Raw genomic sequence first — 20984 nt, 5'->3', positions numbered from 1 at the left:
AGCATTGGTTGAAAGGTGTGTGGGATAATCGTGTGATAGTGGGAGGAGGATGGCCTTTATTATTCGTAAATATGATATTTAATGCAACCCAAGTTTTAATTTTAAACCATTTCTCATTAGTGCATCTTCATATGAAATTTGAATAGTATGGAATCAATTATGCAGAGGAAAAGTACTTGACTATTGATAAGAAAAAGGAATGCTTTATTAGGAGTCAGGAGACATAGCTCAGTACATACTCAATCTGTGACTTTCAACTAACAATTGTTCCCCTCTAAGCCTCAGTCTCCTGAGTTGTAAAATGAAAGAATGACACTGGATCCTGTTTCTAGGTTCCTTTGTACTTTCAAAATCTTTTTTTTTTTTTTTTTTTTTTGAGACGGAGTCTCGCTGCGTCACCCAGGCTGGAGTGCAGTGGCGCGATCTCGGCTCACTGCAAGCTCCGCCTCCCGGGTTCACGCCATTCTCCTGCCTCAGCCTCTCCGAGTAGCTGGGACTACAGGCGCCCTTCAAAATCTTTAAGAATCTTTTGTTGTTGTTGTTGACAAAAGGATTTAAAGAGTAGGGACAAGTCACCATCCATAAGTGATGAAAAGTTAACCCAAGAGATAGATAAAGTGGGGAAGCAGCAGAGTTAGAGAAACCAGAGAGTGAAGTCGAGGGGTGCCACGTTCCCTCTAGATGACTCTTGAAGGGTCAGTTTCTCTTCTGTAAAATAGAGAGCATGGCTCAGAGGTTTGTTATAAGGATTAAATGAGATAATGCATAAAACATGCTTCTAGGAATAAAGAATCATGGAAGTGAATAAGGAAGAAAGGAGATGGAGGAAGAGGAGGGAGAGAAAATGACTTAGAAAATGTGTGATTAACGAAGTAATTAATCCTTCCAAAACTTTCACATTCAGCCAAAGCACATTTGTGCATACAACTCTGATTTGTCTACCTTAGAATAATCAACTTTGTGAGTTATTCATAGAAGATGAGTGAACTCAGCCAGGTTTTCTAATACTCAGCTACCTTCTTGTTCACCTGTTTTCTGACTAGGAGGCATGTAACTCAAGTTTTCATCAGGCTAAGCCCAACAACATTTTGGAGGCATGTCTGTGTCACAAATTATCTTGGGCTTTCAAAAATCAAAAATAAACCACTTTACCAAAAATCAATCCCATTCCATCACTTTGGTTTCTCTGTGCCTTGTGCACCATTATTGGCATGAGGAGTTGTGAGCTAACTGTGCCACATTTTCAGGAGCTTTTGTGCCATCCTGCTTTAGCCCTTGACAGGTGCTCATGCGGGGTTCTCCAGCTTTCCTTTTGATTTCCCCAGGACATTATCATTGTGGCTGGTCAAGGGAGGGGACATCCTGAGAAGATCAGCTAACAGTTCCTCCTGGAAAATTCAAGCTCTCTGATTAGAGGGGCAAGAAATCCAATTAATATGTATTTAAGCACTTTTTATAGAATTCCCGCTATGTGCCAGGCGCACATAGTTCCTAGATAATGGGATGCAGCAGCCAACTAGCTGACCAAGTCCTCTTGGAGCTAACATTTTAGTGGAGAATGTAGATAACCCCTCAAAAAATTAATAAAGAAGAATGAAAATTTTTGATAATGAGATGTATTATGAAGAAAAATAAAAGCAGGGTAGAAGGGGCAGTGAAAGTGATGGGGTGGTCTGGAAAGGTCGATCTGAGGAGGTGATTTTTGAGATCTGAATGAAGTGGGAGAACAAGCCGTGGGGAGGGATAGAGAAAGAGCAATGCAGGCACAGAAAATATTAAATACACAGTGGGTGGGAACTAACAATTAACTTGGCCAATGCAGCTGGAACAGGGTAATGGTTGAAGGACGGCGCCCATTCAGATAGGCAAAGGTTGGAGTTTCAAGACCTTGTCGGCTAAAGTAAGGATTTTGGATCTTATCAGAATTGAGATGGTAATCTATTGAACGGTTTTGAGTTGGAGAATGATGCAACTTATTTGCATATTAAAAAGATTACTCTGACTAATATATTGATAACAGACTGTCAAGAGACCAGAGTGGAAGCTGCTTAGTAGATGACTGGAACTGTTTAGGAGAGAGAAGACCGTGCGTTTCACTAGACTAGTTGCAGCAGGGGTAGCCTAGAATAATGGGATTCAGTACATATTTTGGAGAAAAATCCAGCCTGACTTTTTGCTCTGTTTAATGTGGGATGTAAAGGGAAAGAAGGAGTCAAGGATGACTGCTAGGTTTCTGTTTTTAGCGACTGGGTAAATGGTGGTGGTGCTAACTGAGGAGATAAGGTGCTGTATCAGTGAGGACTCATGCAGGAAAAAAGGAACCACTCCAAGTATATTAGGTATGAAGAGGTTTAATATAGGGAATCGAGTGCTTTCAAAAGCATTGGATTAGCTGTGGAAACACAAGTTAGAGAAGGTGCCCAGTAGTATTTAGTTCTGCTGTCACTGCTTGGGCCAGTGAATTCAGAAGTTGTTGCTACCACTCAGATTAGGAAAGTAAACTAGTGCTGCCCTACAGCACTGAGAAGAGTAACTGGAATGGATCACCCAGAGGCCACTGCAAAAACTCATGTCTGCCAAAGCTTTCATGTCCTACACTGATGCATGGGGAAGAAGAGTATGTTCTGTGCTCTTTCATCTTTGAAATCTCTCACTAGTGCACCTCATTAGCAGAATATAGCTGCAACCAGAAACTGAAAGGCAGAAGAGTCTGACAGATAAAGTTTCCAGCCTTTCAGCTGACGTTGCAAAAGAAAGCATATAACACAGAACAGAGGAGAACAATAGAATCTTGTAGGCTAAGGGGGAGATAATAAAATATTTGGATTGTCATGTCATAAATCTGTGTGTCTATGGGACACCCAAGCAGAAGTGTCAAGTAGGAAGTAGAATACACAAGTCTAGGAATCATGGGAAAGGTCAAGGATGGAAATATAAATTGCGGAGCCATTAGAACATAAATGGTAATTAAAGGCATGCAACTGGAGAGTATTAGCTAAGGAATAAGTGTAGATAGAGAAAGGTCTTAGAACTGAGCCCTATATGCTTCTGGAAAAACTTGGACATTGGGGAAATCAGGAAGCGCTTCTAGGGTTAAAAGGATTGAAGGCGGAGCACGGTGGCTCACGCCTGTAATACCAGCACTTTGGGAGGCTGAGGCAGGTGGATTACTGGAGATCAGGAGTTCAAGACCAGCCTGGCCAACATGGTGAAACCCCGTCTCTACTAAAAATACAAAATTAGCCAAGCATGGTAGCATACACCTATAATCCCTGTTACTTGGGAGGCTGAGGCAGGAGAATGACTTGAACCTGGGAGGTGGAGGTTGCAGTGAGCTGAGATTGTGCCATTGCACTCCAGCCTGGGCAAAAAGAACAAAACTCCCATCTGAAAAAAAAAAAAAAAAAAAAAAAAAAGGATTGAAGTTGGGAGTGGGACCTGAAAGAAGCTCAGACAAATGGCTTACATACCGCAGTCAAGACTACAAGAGGGCTTGGAGGTCAGGAAGAAGAGGAGATGCCAGCCAATGCAACTGACAAGGTGGGATAATAATCTACAGAGTATGGTCCTCTGAAAGTCAAATGTCAAATACTGATGAGAGTTGTGTTTTGTTTTTGTTTTTGCTTTTGTTTTTGTTTTGAGACAGTCTCTTTCTGTCACCTAGGCTGGAGTGCAGTGGTGCAATCACGGATCACTGCAGCCTCCACCTCCCAGTTCAAGAAATTCTCATGCCTCAGCCTCCTGACCAGCTGGGATTACAGGTGTGTGCCACCATGCCTGGCCTGATGAGAGTTTTTGTTTTTGTTTTTTAAATTAAATTAAATTAAATTTTACGTTCTAGGATACATGTGAAGGATGTGCAGGTTTGTTACGTAGGTAAACGTGTGCCATGGTGGTTTGCTACACCTATCAACCCATCACCTAGGTATTAAGCCCAGCACACATTGGCTATTTATCCTGATGCTCTCCCGCCTTTCAGCCCCTCCCTGACAGACCCCAGTGTGTGTTGTTCCCCTCCCTGCATCCATGTATTCTCATTGTTTAGCTGCCACTTATAAGTGAGAACATATGGTGTTTGGTTTTCTGTTCCTATATTAGTTTGCTGAGGATGATGGTGTCCAGCTCCATCCATGTCCCTGCAAGGGACATGATCTCATTCCTTTATATGGCTTCATAATATTCCATGGTGTATATGTACCACACTTTCTTTATCCAGTCTATCACTGATGGGCATTTGGGTTGATTCCATGTCTTTGCTATTGTGAATAGTGCTGCAGTGAACATACACATGCATGTATCTTTATACTAGATTAATTTCTATTCCTTTGGGTATATACTCAGTAGTGGGATTGTTGGGTCAAATGGTATTTCTGGTTCTAGGTCTTGGAGGAATTGCCACACTGTCTTCCACAATGGTTGAACTAATTTACATTCCCACCAACAGTGTAAAAGCGTTCCTGTTTCTCCACAGCCTTGCCAGCATCTGTTGTTTGTTGACTTTTTAATAATCGCCATTCTGACTGGCATGAGATGGTATCTCATTGTGGTTTTGATTTGCATGTCTCTAATGCTCAGTGATGGGAGTTTTAAGAAGATGGAGTATGAGAGTTCAACACTGTACTTGGCCAGATGGAAGCTGTAGGAAACCTTATGCAGAGTAGTCTTCAAAATCTTGAATGAAGTGGATGGAGGTGGGGATAGAGAATGTGCAGTGAGCAAATAAAGAGAGAATTTACACAATTCTTTGGACTCATTGTGATGTAATATAAAGAGAGCAGAAAAAAAGAGCAGCAGTTGGAAATGATGTAGAATCTGAGGAGAGACCTTTTAAAGAAAGGTGATATCAAGGCTTGTTTGTGGACTGAGAATGATGTGTGATCTTAGAAGTCAGCTTGAGAACGGAGCAGTCAAGACACAAATTGGTTGGCAGGTCATGATCAACATGAGAGGAATCTCTATCCTGCTTCCAGGCTATCCTTGGCACTGTGATTTTTAATAAAATAATGCAGTGACTTTGCATTCAAAGAAATTACTGGACAGTCAAAATATACACACATATGCAAAAATTGAGGAGCAATTTCCCATAAAATGTAAGCAAGAATAATAATTATGTTATTTCTGTAAGTGTTAGTGGCAGTAAGTAAAGAATGAATTGTAAAATTGTTACAGGGAAGGTAGAGGAGTGCTTTTTGAAACCTATTTTCCATTAGATCTTAAAGAAAGTTGAGAACATAAATTTGTGGAGAAGTGAGGGTGAATATTCTTAAGGGAGGCAGAAGCAAGGCTTAATAACAATGCAGAACAAGGAATCAGCAAAATCTGTTGAAAACGTCAGAAAACTTAGGGGAAGCTGGAACAGAGAGTTAGAGTTGGGAGACCTGAGTGAGGGTCTTGGCTTTCACTCAGTGGGCAGTCGGGATCCACCTAATGTGGAATAACCATAGGGTTCTGGAATGGGCTGATACAGTGACATATTTGCCCATATTAGTGGATCCATGAATCATTTTCTACAAAGTCATCTTGTTTTGTTTTTCAGACAAACCTTGGAAATCAAGAAAGTTCTGGAATGATGAAGCTGTTCATGCCAAGACCTAAAGTACTGGCCCAGTATGAGTCCATTCAGTTCATGCCATGGCAGTTTTCCTGGAACTCCTTTTTATTGTTAGTTCTCATTTGTTTCCATATTTAGTGAACGTACATTTAATTGTAAAGCTGTCATTAATAAAAATTCTTATAGTACCTCACTGCACAAACATCTTTCGTGTGTGCTAGGCATTTTCAAAAGCAGAATCATTCTGTATCTGATTTGCATCATCTTATTTAAACCAAGACAGTATTGGCCATACTGTCTACCAAAACAGGCTGTAAGAAATTACAGTAATTTTTTCAGCTATAGGGTAATAATCTGTCTCTTCTGGATTTCCACAAAGTGTTCTGCTCTATATGATTTTAAGAAAACTGGGACATTGGTGGGAGGATAGTAGTTGGGAAATGCTTCTAGGATTAAGAGGATTGAAGTTGAGACTGGACTTAAGCTTAAAGGAATGGCTGAAGTATCCCATTAAGACATCATAGTGTCATTAGAATGACCGTGTTCTCTTGTGAATCCTCACCAATGGTATAGAATCCTTTGATTTCAATTTCTATTACTCTGGGAACCCCTTAGGCTTGTGCTCCTGGTGCATCAGCCCATTTCATGGTACGTTGAAGCATGCCTCCCTATGGGATTGCTGGATTGCCAGCCCAGTGAGGTAATGACCAAGCAGCGTCTTCAGAGGAGGGATAGCTGTACAGCGTGGTGAAGGACTCAATGAGAAGGTAATTGATGCTTCACCTTTTCTTACTTTCTGTAAAGTAGGGGAATATGAGTCTTCCACTGTGTGCTTTTTTGTTTGTTTGTTTGTTTGCAAGCAATCAAAATTCTTTAAGCTTCTTAGAGGATGGGGTTTTATAGAAACTGTGAAATTTTTAGGGGTGGTTGGGGTCTGAGCAATCCAGAGAAATATAGATGCAAGCTCAGGGGAAAAGATGAAAGATGCTAAGGAGGAGGTAGAATAGTCCTATAAAGAAAAGGCACACACATACATGCACACACACACTGAGACTCACACAAATCTTGTTAAAAAACATTACAGCAAACTGGAGTTCTTACATCCCCAGTGCATAGAGCTTTGGGGGGGTAATTCTGTTAACTTAAAGAGAAAGGGTAGTCCTCTGTAATGAATGCAGTTCTTGTGCATACTCAGCTACTGTGCTCTAATAATGTCTTACTGAGCTTGAGGATCTCTCAGGCAAAATATGCTGATCTCCTGTACCCTGGGAACTTTCTCCAAGTGAGGTCACACTGCTGCCCAGCTCAGTTCTAGGACTGCTGTGGTGATGCGATTTTATTCCGTGTTCGGTGATTTAGAAAACACAGAGTTTTGAGTTTGGGTTCCTTCTAATGAATCCATTAGTGGTTGTGGTGGGTTTCATTGATTTCTTCCCGATGATTTGTCTTGTCTTTAAGACTGGTGCTATTTGCGGTTTAGTGATATGTACTCGTAAGGATTTGGGTCTGATGTTTGGTCCATCAGCCAGATCATCTGCAGTTTGGGATTCTTAGTAATCTAAGACCCAATGTCTGACCCCTTCTTCTGACCTCATTCTGTACATGCTGTTTAGTTACAGGATGAGCTTGGTCCTTAAATGTTCCAACAGCCACTGGGCTTTCAACAAATGTAACTGAATGAAAGACAAATCTTTCATGTGCAGATTTGCCTGTCTAAAACACAGAGTTCAAAACACCTCTCATTACCTCCTTAAAATTATATGCTTGGCCTCCTTTGAAGCCAAGGTATGGCTTTTCAAGCCAGTTGCCCTGTGACATGAGAGGTCAGCACCTTTCTGAAGACAGTTCTCACTACTGCTACATCTTGTGCTGCTGAAAGCAGCAGGAGCTCTGTGGGTGAGTGTGATTTCTCTATAGCTGCCCAAGGCAGGGCCCTGTATCTTATGGTTGCTCAGGGGGACTCTTGGGCAGGAGATGCCTGCAGATCAGCTTTGTAGTGACCTCCACCATCCTGGTCTCAGCCATTTTTCCTTGGCACCATCCAGGCCGAACTTAATGCAGCAAGGACCAAGATGTCCTCATCCTCAAGCATGCCTGCCTCATTCAAATAGAGTGAAGCCAGCTCATTTCCAGCATTTTCTTTCTGACATTAAATATTTTTCTGGCAGTACGTTTAATATGACTCTAGGAAAAACCCTAGGGTTTTACACAAATCATCTATCATTTGGATGTAATTCTCACCATTTAAGCCCCTCCGGTTTCTATGTTATTGAATGAGACACTGTGGCCTTCACCCTTGCATCAGGATGGATTGGGTGAAGGATCTTATCTAAAATTCCCAGTGTGCTCTAATTGTCAATCAACAATTCAAATTAAACAAGTGACCTCCACTACCTACAGGATAGACTTGGTGCAAGTCTAGTTTTAGTGTGAAAAGCAATTTCCATATAGACATAGACATAGACCATAAAGGGGGCTCCTGTAAGGGTCTGAACAATAGGTCATTGTATGTGACTAGAAAAGTGGGGAGAAAAAAACAGAGAAGTCTCCTTATGGGTGCAGTGTTTTTGGTTTTATATGAAGAGAGAAAAACAACTCTTTTTGAATCAAATTGTCAGGCACAAAAAACAAATGCTGCCAGAGTAATTATCCTTGGAAAAACTCAGTCCTGAGGGCTCTCTACACCGTAGGTTTCCTGGTGCCACCTGCAGCTCATCCCAAGAAAGGGTTGGAGATGCATCAGGAGCCTTCGGCAAATGGGAAACACCGTGCAGCAGGGCTGACTTGGCATAGAGGCACCCCCAGAGGAATGCAAGGTGCAGCTTCTCTCCCTTTCCTTCTTGCCATGTGCTGAGAGCCCATGACCCCAGGATCTTTCTGCGGTCCTTCCCCTCAGGTTGCTTAGACAAGGAACTTAACTGCACTTCAACTACTGAACAGTAGAATGGGGTCCTAATTGTAACCCTATCATGGATTTTGAAGGATTTAATGAGACAATCCATGGGAAATGCTAAGCACACAGTATGCCCCCAAGTCAGTGAAGTTGCTTTCATTCCCAACCTCGGTCTTCAGTCCCTGGTCATCTCACAAGCAACTAAGGACTCAACATAATTCAAGGGACAGATCTGATTGCAGGGGCCTCCAAGACGAGGGGAGGTCCTCTTGGCCACTAGGGGGCACCAACTACATGGAAAACAAGCATTGAATTTCGGGGACTCCGTCCACTGCCCTGCAATGTAAATCCTGTAACTCATTTAATTTTCTTGGAGCAAAGTTTGGGAATGGTTGATGCAGATGGTGCTATTTCTGCTTGGGAAGGTGGTTACACTTACATGTCAGATGAAGAAACTTTTCTTAGCTCCTCCCTGTGACTCACCAACTCCAGCTATTATGAACTCATACTTCAAAATATTTTTTTCTATTCAGCCCCATTTGCTTTCAGTCCTCTTTCTTCTATATCCTCCAGTTCCTGGAAAAATAGACAATATCCTTAGTTGTGTGGAAGAGGAAGAAGAGTTATGTAGAAGAAAGAAGCGTCCTTAATGTAAAATGTTTCTGACTTTTTGAGCCAACCACGTCTGGATCAGATTTTTCCATCTAGAGTCATATCTTTTCATAGCCTTTTAAACCTGGCTCATGAGAGGAAAGAGAGAGTGCAATGTCCCTGAGATATCTAGGAAACCATGCAGAATTTCCTATCAGAATTAACCCTTATTGTTTTGAAAGTAACTAGATCCTAGGAAGCATGAGATGCCACGGGCTTCCCAGAACCCATAGCAGGTGAGAAAGAACTGGAATACAGGGTGAGGTGTGATGAATTGAACTGCTTTTCCCGGAACACAGAATACAGCCAAGGTATGAAAGCTGTTTCCCAGAGGGGAAAAATGTACACTGGCCAATGAGGGTGCATCCAAGAGCCTGTAGGCTTTCTTGGGCATTGATTAAACCAATATGCCAGGCATCACCTGCTCGAGAATTACTAGAGATGTTTGTCAAACTCCCAGGTTTTGAGCCCTAGCTCAGAGCTCTGGAATTAGACTATCTTGATGTACATCTCAGAAATATGCAACTACTTTGAGGCGGTTTTACATTTCCTAAAATTTAAGAACAATTGCTCTAGAAGATAATAATTGTACCTCCACTGACACTGGAAATACATGTAAGGATGGCTCTGCATGTCCTTCTTCACAGCAAGTTGACATTTTCTAGAATCACTGAAAGGAATTATTTTTATAAAAAAAATCCAATGCAACAATAAAGCCCCAGATGATCAGAACTGTTCATCCCGAAACTCTTCATGTACCAGAATTGTACATGGTGTCTGGGACACCTGCAGGAGTGGATTCCTGTGATCGGTGACCTCCCAGTTTGTGTGCCAACAGGGCTTAGAGCTGCAGGCAATGCAGTTGCTACATGGTATCTCAATGTCAAGAATCAACAGTTCCATGGATCCAAGAGGGTGCAGGTTGGCAGTGGTGGTGTGGGGGGATCTGTTTGCAAGACGGTGTCATGGAGCCTTTCTGTGGCATTGAAGGAACAAAGACACAAAGGCACAAAGGACATGGCACTTTGTGCTGCTGGCACTGTTTCTACATTGAATGACCTCCCCAGGAAATCTCCACTGAAACACAAGGTGAGTTTTGTCAGATTTAAACAAGAAAATTCCAATGAGTTTATCAGGAAGTGGAATGGAGAGCAACATTGGAAATCTGTTTTCGGACATCCTGTGTCCATTTCTGTTTCTGGAAACCACTTCTAGATGAACCATGGACTCAATTCATCTTCCCTTTGCTCTACATTCTCTGATTTCCAAGCAATAAAACCAACAGGGTTATATTTCGCTGGCCAAGACCCTCACCTATCAGCAGAAACAGAAAAGCAAATCCTCCCCCAAAACCACTCAGCAGCTTGGGGAAGTGGCCCATTGGATGCCTTCTTCTAGGGCTGTACTGTGAGGAAATGTCTTTCCTGGCATCTACCCAATGCTCAAAGTTACTTCTCATTGAGAAGAAATCATAGATTTGACAAAATTGTGAGTGAACACTAAAGAACTTGTCTTCTGGAACGTACCTGTAAGGTGAATCTTTTAGAAAGACTCACCTACCCTCCCAAGGAAAGGAACTCATGTTTGGTGTGTGGACTGGTGGGATGCAGGGCAGGCTTCATCAGTGTGCGACTTTTGCCACTGCACAGGGGCCCATGCTCAGAAGAGCTTTGCACTTGGTTTAATGCCCTGATGGCACCATCCTGAAATTCTTTTTTCTTTTTTTGTTTTTTGAGATAGAGTCTCATTCTGTCGCCCAGGCTGAGTGCAGTGGTGCAATCTTGGCTCACTGCAACCTCTGCCTCCTGGGTTCAAGCGATTCTCCTGCCTCAGCCTCTCGAGTTGCTGGGACTGCAGGCCTGCATCATCACGCCTGGCTAGTTTTAGTATTTTTAGTAGAGACGGGGTTTTGCCATGTGCCTCAGGCTGGTCTCAAACTCCTGACCTCAAGTGATCCGCCTGCCTCGGCCTCCCAAAGTGCTGGGATTACAGGTATGAGCCACCGCACCCAGCTGACCATCCTGAAACTCTTAATACTGTGTAAACAAGGGTCCTGCATTTTCATTTTGTCCTGGGCTCCACAAATTACACAGCTTATCCTGGTAGGACTGCATGGTGGGATTTGGAGAGCTCTGGATTTAAAATTAGGCAGTCTTGGATCAGATCCCTCTCTTCTACTTAGTAACTGTCATCTTAGACGAGTGATAGCATCCTCCCTCCCAGCCTGAGTTCTCTCATCTACAAAACCGAATTACTAAACTTTTCTGGTGGGATTGTTGTTAAGACTGAGTGAGTTCACCTGGCATATACAGCTAGCCTTGACCCTGGCATGAAGTCAGTAAATGCAAATAATTTGTACTCAATTTAAGTAAATTGTATGTCGTTCTTGAAGTATATGGTACCTGCAATTTAATATAACAAAATATGTATTTCTTGAGTTGCTCTTACATGTACTACGCAAAAGTTCATATTTACAATGCATTATCATGGCTAAATCATAAATATGGGAAAGTTAGTTAAATAAGACTTTAAAAGAAGAACCCAAGTCTAGTCACCTAACACTTACGAGGCATTTCTCATTGAGAAACCAGATTATCTTTTATAGCCTCTGGAGACTCAGAGCCTATCCCAGGTTCCTACGCATCCAAGAACAAATGTGTCCTGAGCAGATGAATGAAAGAGTAAACGGACCCCTCAGGAAAAGAGCATTTTCAACACCCTGAATTAACCTCTTAATATTCTTCTAACAAGAAAAAGTGTTAGGACGCTGGGGCCTTAACATTAGCTTTCCTACTCACTGAGTGATATTGACAAGTTACCTAAACTTTTATTTATGTATTTATTTTTGAGACAGGATCTCACTCTGTCACCCAGGCTGGATTGCAGTGGCAAGATCATAGATCACTGCAGCCTCGACCTCCCTGAGCTCAGATGATCCTCACACATCAGCCTCCCAAGTAGCTGGGACTACAGGGGCACCCCACCATGCCAAGCTAATTTTCTTTTTTTTGGAGGTGGGTCTTTGCCATATTGCCCACGCTGGTCTCAAACTCCTGGGCTTAAGTGATCCATCCACCTTGGCCTCCCGAAGTGATGGGATTATAGGCATGAGCTACTGTGCCTGGCCATCCTAAACATTTGGACTTCAGATTTGTTATTTGTTAAATGGAAAGTGAAGTCATCATAAAATCTCTTTCACTGTATTGGAAGGAAGATTAAATAAACTTATAATAGGTGAACACTTTTTGTAAACTCTACAGTGGTGTACAAATGGGATGTGTTAACTTTATATACTGTTGTTGTCAGTCCAGTGATTCCCAAAAGGTGACCAGGGAATCCTAGCTCCTCAGGGATAACAAACAAACCCAGAACTTACCAGAGCCTTTGATGTGCTAATGAGCACTGGAACTCTGTAAAAGAGGAACATGGTTTGTGGCATTTCCCAAATACATTTGTCCAGAATCTTTTCTCAGAGAACTCCTTAAAGGATTTATGTTTTACTGGGGCACCCACTGGAAAACACTGGGCTATCATGTGGACTGGGCCTACATGGGTTCATTTCGTAGACATGATGCCCTGCTCACCCATCCTCTTCAGCCTCTCTCCCTCGTCATGCAGACAGTGCTTTCCTGAAGAGTAGCAATGAGGAAATGGAAGAAAGTAGATTATCTGTTTCTTAGCTGGCTCTTTACCTCTCAAATAACCTTCCTCTTTGGGGCATTTTTGCACAGTTCTCTCTAGATTTAATGCATTGAGGGCAAAATAATTAGCCCAAGACTGATTGCTACAGTTATTATTATTGTTCTCCTCCTCGTCGTCCTCCTCCTTTTCCTCCTCCTTCCTCTTTCTCTTCTCATCCTCCACCTCCTCCAACTTCTCCTTCTACTCCTGCTCTTCCTCCTTCTCCTTCTTCTTCATCTCTGTCTTTTTCTTCTCTTCTTCCTCCTGCTTCTCTTTTTTTAAACTCAACTATGTGATGATTTCTTCTTTTACGACAGTTTTATTGCCATAGTTTGGCATAGTTTACAAATTTTCAATGAGATATAAACCCTAAATTTAAAATATTGCTCTAAGAATTTTTAAAAATAGAGTCATCTTTAAGTGCAAAGGGCCATATTATTTAAATTCAATTTTGAAGTTTATGTTTGTACCTTTCCTGGGGTTAGGGGCCATTTTAGAACATGGTAATCGTGGACAGTATCTAATGGTACCGGTGGCCATTTCAATAGCTGTTAGCTGCAAATTCAACAAGTATAGGATACCTGTCTCCTTCTTGGGACTTTCATGGCATACCCCTTTTCCCAATAATGCTGTGTGGTAAAAATAATAATAATAATAATAATGCTGTGAGGTTCAGAGAGACTGAATAACTATCAAAAATCATGTAAAAAAGATATATGACAGAGTTACTATTTGAACAAAGGTTTTCAGACTCCCAGGTATTCCCTGCAAAGAGAAGGTATGAGGAACAACCCCCTTTGTCTCTGTGACCCCACAGCAGCCTCTGGGCCCCCGCTTTCTGATTCTTCCTCCTGTTCCTTTTTGTCTTTGGTCTGCTTCTATTTCTCCTTTCCGTCTTCCTCTTGTCTTTTATCTGATCCATGCCAATCGTGCTCTCCAAGATGAAGAACCTATGATCCCTCGATTGTTGACGACCTGAGAACATTTCTTGCCCTACCCAGGACAGAAGGAAATGACATAAAGAAAAACATTTTATTCATTGGGTGAAATGGGACTATTTTTGAGCTGCTCTGTTCAACATCAGTGAGGCTGCTCAATAAAGAGAAGAGGAAACCTGGCATAAAAGAATAAACTGGGCTTCAGCTTTGCATGCATTTACATGTTTATTGCAGCACTATTCACAATAGCAAAGACATAGAATAAACCCAGATGCCCATCAATGGTGGATTGGATAAAGAAAATGTGGTACAATACACCATGGAATACTATGCAGCCATAAAAAAAGAAAATTATGTCCTTTGCACCAACATGGGTGCAGCTGGAGGCCATTCTCCTAAGTGAATTAGTGCAGAAACAGAAAACCAAATACCACATGTTCTTACTTATAAATGAGAGCTAAACATTGGGCACCCATTGATATGACAGGAAGAACAGACACTGGGGACTCCAAACACAGGGAGGGAGGGAGGAGAGTAAGGACTGATAAACTACCAATTGAGTACTATGTTTACTCCCTGGGTGACATGTTCAATTGAAGCCAAAACCTTAGCATCATATCCATATAACAAATCTGCACGTGTACCCCCAGAACTAATATTTAAAAAAAATAAGAACTATTTCCTCCCAGAGACAGTGTCCTAATTTGGTTTTATCAGAGTCAGTTCTTCCTGATGAGAGATAATAAATAATGGCATCTTATCCAGAAGACTTCATCAAGTACCCGAAGTTTACTGTGGGAACATCTGGGCTGTAGCCCCTCCTTCCAAGGAGCTCTGGGATCAACTTCTAATACTGAGAAGCGTGAAGTTCGAATTCAGCTTTAGCCTTGTTATGCATGTGTGTGCACTTTCACACTTATTGTTAAGGGATTCGTGAGTGGCTGAAGAGAGGAGACACAGAAGACTCCCTTTCTTTGTAATGTACAAAAAACCATAGAGAATCAGTAAATGCAGATGAACAGGAATATAAAGCACTTACTGTTCTTATGGTTCAGAGGTTTTAGAACAGGCACATCCACCTTTACTCAGCCACAACCAAGAAGATAGAATTCAGAAGCACACTCGACCTCTAAGCCTGCCTTTCTCATCATGCTGTCTCACACTTCTCCCTGGATAAATAAAGGCAACCTGTGCCCTAGCATTGATAGTGATGCTGGGGACAAAGTCAAGGCTCTGACAGTGTTGGGACAGTCTCTGGAGTCCACCTGGGCCCGGGCACCTGAAATGGCCTGGCTGGTCCTTAGGCCGGGCCACCTTGCCTGCCTGCTTTCTGGTTTCTTTCCCTCCTGGGCCATCTGTTTTTCACCTGCCTGATGGCTGCAGTCTGCTTTCCATCTGGTCATCGTTCCAAAAACATGGGAAGCAGAATATGACAAATGGTGATAAATGGAAAGAAAGGAGTCACAAAGGTTTCAGCGTTGATCATCCACAGATTTACCAGCAATTATAAAATTTGGCGCCTTCTTATTCATTTTCATCTGCATGCCAAAAGCAATCGATTGTAGTAAAGACCCGCATTCTTTGTATATTTTACTTGCCAAGTCAGTTGGAGTCCAGATGGTGACACTGACCTTTGCAGAGTTCTTCATTCTTCCCAGGAAATGTATATTCGAGGAAAAATCAAGCCTCTTACCACTTTAGTGGTACCATTAAGAGGGTGGTTGGGGAACTTGGATTATTTTAAATGCATACACACACACACACACACACACACACCAAGCCTGGAACATGCTGCTTGCTCTTATCATCAGAGTGTTATAATTTTGGGCTGGCTGGAAAGCAAAAGCTCCAAGTTAGAAAGCAATCTGTTCCACCCCTGCCCCCTCACCCTCCCTGAAGCCAGATGGCTGTAGTGCCGCTCTCTCCTCCTCAGACACACACTGGGTTGGAGCCCGTTAAATTGCATCGGCACTGACTGGACCTCACAGAGGCCCGTGTTCTGTGCCCCTCCGGGCACCCTCATTGGCTTTTGGATACTTTCCTTGCTACTCCGAGTTCACCAAATGCTGTGATAGACCCTTGTAAGGTCACAAGAGTGCAACAATGAGAGAAAAAAAAAGAAGCCATGATTCTAAAACTGAACCACACTCCTATGTTATCAGGATTTTTCCGTTTTCCAGTGAGAGTGGAATAGTGAAGACTTTCTGCCCCGGAGCCTGGTTCCTTTCCATGGATCTTAACAACAGGGGGAAATAGCAGACCTTGTACCTGCAGGAGGAAGAGGGTCTGGGGAAAACAAAGCTGGGATTAACCTCATGCTACTAATTATAAAGAACAATTGGAAGGATCAATATCACCCAAATTAGCTATTTGCCAAACACTGCATATCTATCAACTGATAACCACCCTCTTATTATTGAAATAATTTTGTTTTCATAAATCCAGTTCTAATTCAAGAAGATGCCATTTCATGTGAACTCCATCAGATTACAGCTCTCCAGGCACAAGGAGTCGCTGGCTAAGAATCAAAGCACATGTCCAGATTTCCTCCTTCTCACTTTTCTTCTTGGTTGCTTATAGATGCGAAATTCTCTTTGCTTCCTTCTCCATTCTGTGGCTTTAGGGATTTAGAAGAACAAGAGCTAAATCCTTACTTTGTGTCAGGGTCCGTAACAAAGGCTTCACACATCTTAACACGTTGAGTCCTCAGAGCAAAGGCATAGAGATGGATATACTATTACCATCCCCATTTTACATATGAGGACATCAAGGCACAGATAGGTTAACTTGCCCAAGGTCACAGGCTAGTATGTGTGAGTTTGAACCAAGGCCATGGAGCTCCAGGATTTGTGCTCCTAAACATGTTGCTGTGGCCCCCTTAGAATGTAGAGCAAGAGTTCTCAGCTGGGGGTGATTTTGCATTTGGCAGGGGCCCTCTACTTTAGCACTGTCTGGAGACATTGTTGGTTGTCACAGGTGGAGAAGCACTCCTGGAATGTCTTGAGTGGAGGCCAGGCTGGAGGTGTTGCTAAACATCCTCTAATGTACAGGGCAGCTCCCCTCAGCATGGAGTTCTCCTCCCTCAAATATCAATAATGCTGACATTGAAAAAAACCCTGATGAAAAGAAAACACCGGACACATACACAGAAATGTACACAGATGTATAAATAGTAAATCAATCAATCTATCTATCTCTATTGATCCACCTATCTAGTTAGCTACCTATGTCTTCCTTCTGCTCCCAGAAGATAGCTAAAAGGTTTACTCTTTTGAAAGGGCCTTTAAAGTATTCACTATTTTGAAAGCGTTTAGTAGTAATTTTCATATATGAGTTATAGAGCAAAGTGACTTACAAGTTATTGTTCCTTGAAAATATAGTGGTGTGTGTGTGTGTGTAGTGGGGGTGGTTCCCACTTTAGTTCCTGTGGACTTTCCCTTTGGCTGTGGAAAGTCCAGGTCATTCCCTAAGACCTTGTACCTGTGATTTTGTCTCCACTTGGCCTTTGAGAAAAAAGCTGGGCCAGGACAGGTCATCTGGCCAAGGCCAAGTTCTCATAGTCATTCTAATTCTAATTACATCCAGCTTACATTACACATTATGTTAATATCACACTCCATCATGTTACAGCAATATACATTTTGTAATATATTAATAGACATTACCTATTCTGTTATTAGCACATGACATTAATACACCTTATATTAACACACATTAAATATTACATCAATACATATTGCATGCTACATTGACAGCGCATTACAAATTACATTAATAACACATTGTAAATTACACTAATACATACTACATATCACAATGATGCGCACTACCTATCACATTAGTAACACCTTCCATATTACATGATTAACATATTACATCTTATATTTATACACATTGTATATTACATTCATAATGCCCTTGATATTACATAACACGTGACATCCATAACATATTACGTATTATATGTGCATAATACATATTTCATACATATTAAATATTACACATTATGTGTTACATGTTGCATTGATAACACATTCCATATAATGTAATTATATGGAATATATGATTAACACATTACACATTGCATTAATGCACATTACACATGATACTAATATGTACATCCTGATGCCTGGTTGAAGGAAGCTCATTCTTTCTGGAGTCCCCAACTCTAATATTCCTGGTCACCTCCAGTCCTAGTTGTCACCTGCAGCTGATCTAGACAACGCTGGTTTCTCAAAGAGCTGACAGTTCCCCCAAGGGCAGCTCCCTCCCAGGGCAGCACAGGCCCCTTGGCTGCCTGGGAAGTTCTCCATGTTCTTCACCCCAGCTTGCTTCATGGCCCACAGACATCCCCTTTGTGCTGTGCTTACCCAGTGGGGTCCTGGTCCTTTGGGGTCACCCCCACAGCTGCTGTACTACAGCCCATGTGGCTGACCAGGGAGACAGGTGAAGCGATGTCAGTGCTTGACAACTCACACGGCCCAGCGAGCCATTCCTCAATGCTCATCAGCACCCACAAGTAACAGGCTCTGGCTGGGTGAAGGAGATGGTGCAGGTGCAGGTGAAGACAGGGTCACTGCCCTCCTGGAGCTTGGGTCTAGCAGGAGAGCGGAGTAGAGGTAAGACTTTAATTAAAAGACCCATTGATAACTTGGAATTACGGGTGATGTGCTGTTATATCTAGCTGTGAGGAAAAAGATCATTTGGTTTCAGTTCTTAGACCTGGGTGCTGGGCTTGGGGAAGCTTGTCCAATTCCTCTTTCCCTCCAGGTGAGTTCTGTCTTGAGGCCTCTCTTTCATTTGTTCCCCCTGCTGTGTGGTTTCTAGGCGCATTGCCCATCCTTCAGAGAGCTCTGTGTGAATCCATAAAAGGTGCTTAAAGCTTTTCACTCCATGAAGCCTCATCTGTCTCATGAAAGCAATAAATATAAGTGGACATTTGGGAGGAAATGTTTGCTTTGCGTGCTCATACCTGGATGGCTCATTTGGATGGAGATGGCCCCAGACATCCATGTAAGTCCTCCATCTTAGTAGACAGCAAACTACTGCAGCATGAACCATATTACATTACTAACACACTACAAATTATACTGATACACACTACATGTCACAATAATTCACATTACATATTACATTAGTAACATCCTCCATATTACATGATTAACTCATTACACCTTATATGAGCTGGTTTGTGCTGCTCCCTATGTAAGCACCCTCTGTAATTCCATCAGGGTCTGAAAGGTCTGGAGCTCAGGTTCAGCCACAGTACCTGCAATGCAATGAAATTAATGGTATTATGATAGTAATGATATGATAATATTAATGCAGGCTGTTGTACAGTACACCTACTAAGGTTCTGGGAAATAGAATCCACAAGACATGATATACACCTTATCCTTCCTTTTCCTCCAAAACACTGCCACAATCTATCAACACCATCATTTAACACATGATGAAAGAAGGACTCTAAAAAATAACTTGCCCAAGGCCAGTCAGTGAGTTGGCTGCAAACTCTTGGTCTTTCTCCATGTCTTCCTTTTCTCTATTCCACATAGTATTTAAGTCATCACCTCCTGTTCACCCCACAATGCCCAGCTCTGCCACCCCTCACTCACTGGAGCACCAGTGCTCAGGTCACCCACTATGCCTACCTTGCACATCCCACCTCTGGCTGCACCCACAGGCTCGTGCTAGGCAGAGAAGGGCAGGTAAGGGCATCAGGCATTGTGCCCTTCCACAGCCAGGCTCATGAAGGGCTTTCTGAGCAGAGATTCTAATTCTGCCAACTGACCTAGTAGAAGCCCCCAGGCTGCAGCCCCGCTCTGCCCATTTCCACTCCCATGCATAGGGACATCCACAACATCCACACTCCAGGTAACTGAATCCACCTCCCAACTGCAGCATTTCAGAAGATGCTAAGTGCAGGATGAACCACACACTTCCTTCTCCAAACTGGGCCACTTTTGAGAGTAAAAGAGGCATTATTAATAACTGAGACAACAGGTGGATGCTGGACATATGTCATTCACCCTGTTTGACAAACTCCTGTCACCTCTCACCAGCAGAGGAGGCTGTGAGACCAGAAGACTTGGAAAGAAGTGGCAGGCACTGATTGTGTCTGAGGGAGCTGGGTTGGATCCTGGTTTTGTGTGGTTGGGAGGCTGGCACCTGGCAGTCCCCTCAGGCCAAGCATGATGTGGTGGGGGCAGGTTATCTTTCTTCCCACTGCCTTAGTGTCCTCAGGATTGCCTTGGAGCCACTTTTCTTTTCATCAGGAAGGGAGCAGGATCACAGCTGATGACCCTCAGCCTGTCATTTTGGTGCAATCCAAGGTTTAACTGGCCGGGGAGTAAAGGGGACCGTTGCACCATTCCAGGCTGGCTGAGCCTTGTGTCTCACCTCCCCACATCTCTGTATCCCTGGGGCTAAATGGGGCTGTTTCCATGCTTCTTCTAGAAGCTTCTCCAGCACCAGCCTTCCCCCAAACCAGAACAAGAGCATTGATCTATACCCAAGAGGAGCAGGAATCAGCAGAAACACAATGGAAGAAACTGATATGCCATCTAGTGGACACAGAGAAAGCCTCAAATGAAAACCTCAGCCAAAATGAGGCCACTCAACCAGTGTCCAGTGAATAAAGTTTCTGACAAAAATCAGCTAAATCAAACACCTCTGTGTTTCACCCTTATTGATGGCAACGCCTTAAATGTGACTGCTGCTCAGAAAGCCAAGTAAAGAAAATATAATGGGGCTGCTATTGGCTCATTCCGAATCAGGCATTTTCTCCCAGGTCAGCATTTGGGGTCAGAATTTTGATTACATAATATTGTCGAAGGCAAGAGAAAAGGACCATTGACTCACAGGGTGTTACAGCTGATAAAGGACTTCAGAATTAATCAACAAACATTGAGGCAACGTTAACTAAAGGTCAAGAACTATTCTAACCACCTTATAAATATTTATTCACTTAATTCTCACAGCAGCCCTATATATAAGCACTAGCATTATCTCCACTTGACAGATAAGGAAACTGAGGCATGAAAAAGTTAAGAAACATGCTCAAGGACACACAGCTGATAAGGCTTCACACCTGTTTGGTCAGACTTAGAAGCCACTGCACCATGCCCAAGGTCACAGAGCAAGGAGTCCAAGCAGTATTTCCCTTACTCAGAGATGTGAATAACCAGAAACACTTAGGATGTTTACTTTTACAACCCACAACCTCCTCCCCCACCTTCCCCAAAAGATAAACTATTTTCTTTTTTTCTGG

At 42.6% G+C, this 20984-nt stretch overlaps 2 long non-coding RNA genes across 2 annotated transcripts in view; both read left to right on the top strand.

Annotated features, from left to right (window-relative positions):
- LOC129481840 (uncharacterized) overlaps nucleotides 1-5744 on the top strand; it is a 34398-nt gene extending 28654 nt beyond the window's left edge. The window contains exon 2 of the long non-coding RNA XR_008657530.1: nucleotides 5537-5744. This is a non-coding gene — a long non-coding RNA (uncharacterized lncRNA). The remainder of the gene's footprint in view (nucleotides 1-5536) is intronic.
- Nucleotides 5745-18565: 12821 nt separating this feature from the next.
- LOC129481841 (uncharacterized) lies at nucleotides 18566-20381 on the top strand. Its single transcript, XR_008657531.1, has 2 exons — nucleotides 18566-18727; nucleotides 20171-20381. It is a non-coding gene; the product is annotated as an uncharacterized lncRNA (long non-coding RNA).
- Nucleotides 20382-20984: the final 603 nt, after the last annotated feature.

The sequence above is a fragment of the Symphalangus syndactylus genome, chromosome 5 (genome assembly GCF_028878055.3).
Source record: "Symphalangus syndactylus isolate Jambi chromosome 5, NHGRI_mSymSyn1-v2.1_pri, whole genome shotgun sequence".
NCBI classification, from domain to species: Eukaryota; Metazoa; Chordata; class Mammalia; order Primates; family Hylobatidae; genus Symphalangus; species Symphalangus syndactylus.
This window is presented reverse-complemented; position numbering and strand designations above follow the sequence as displayed.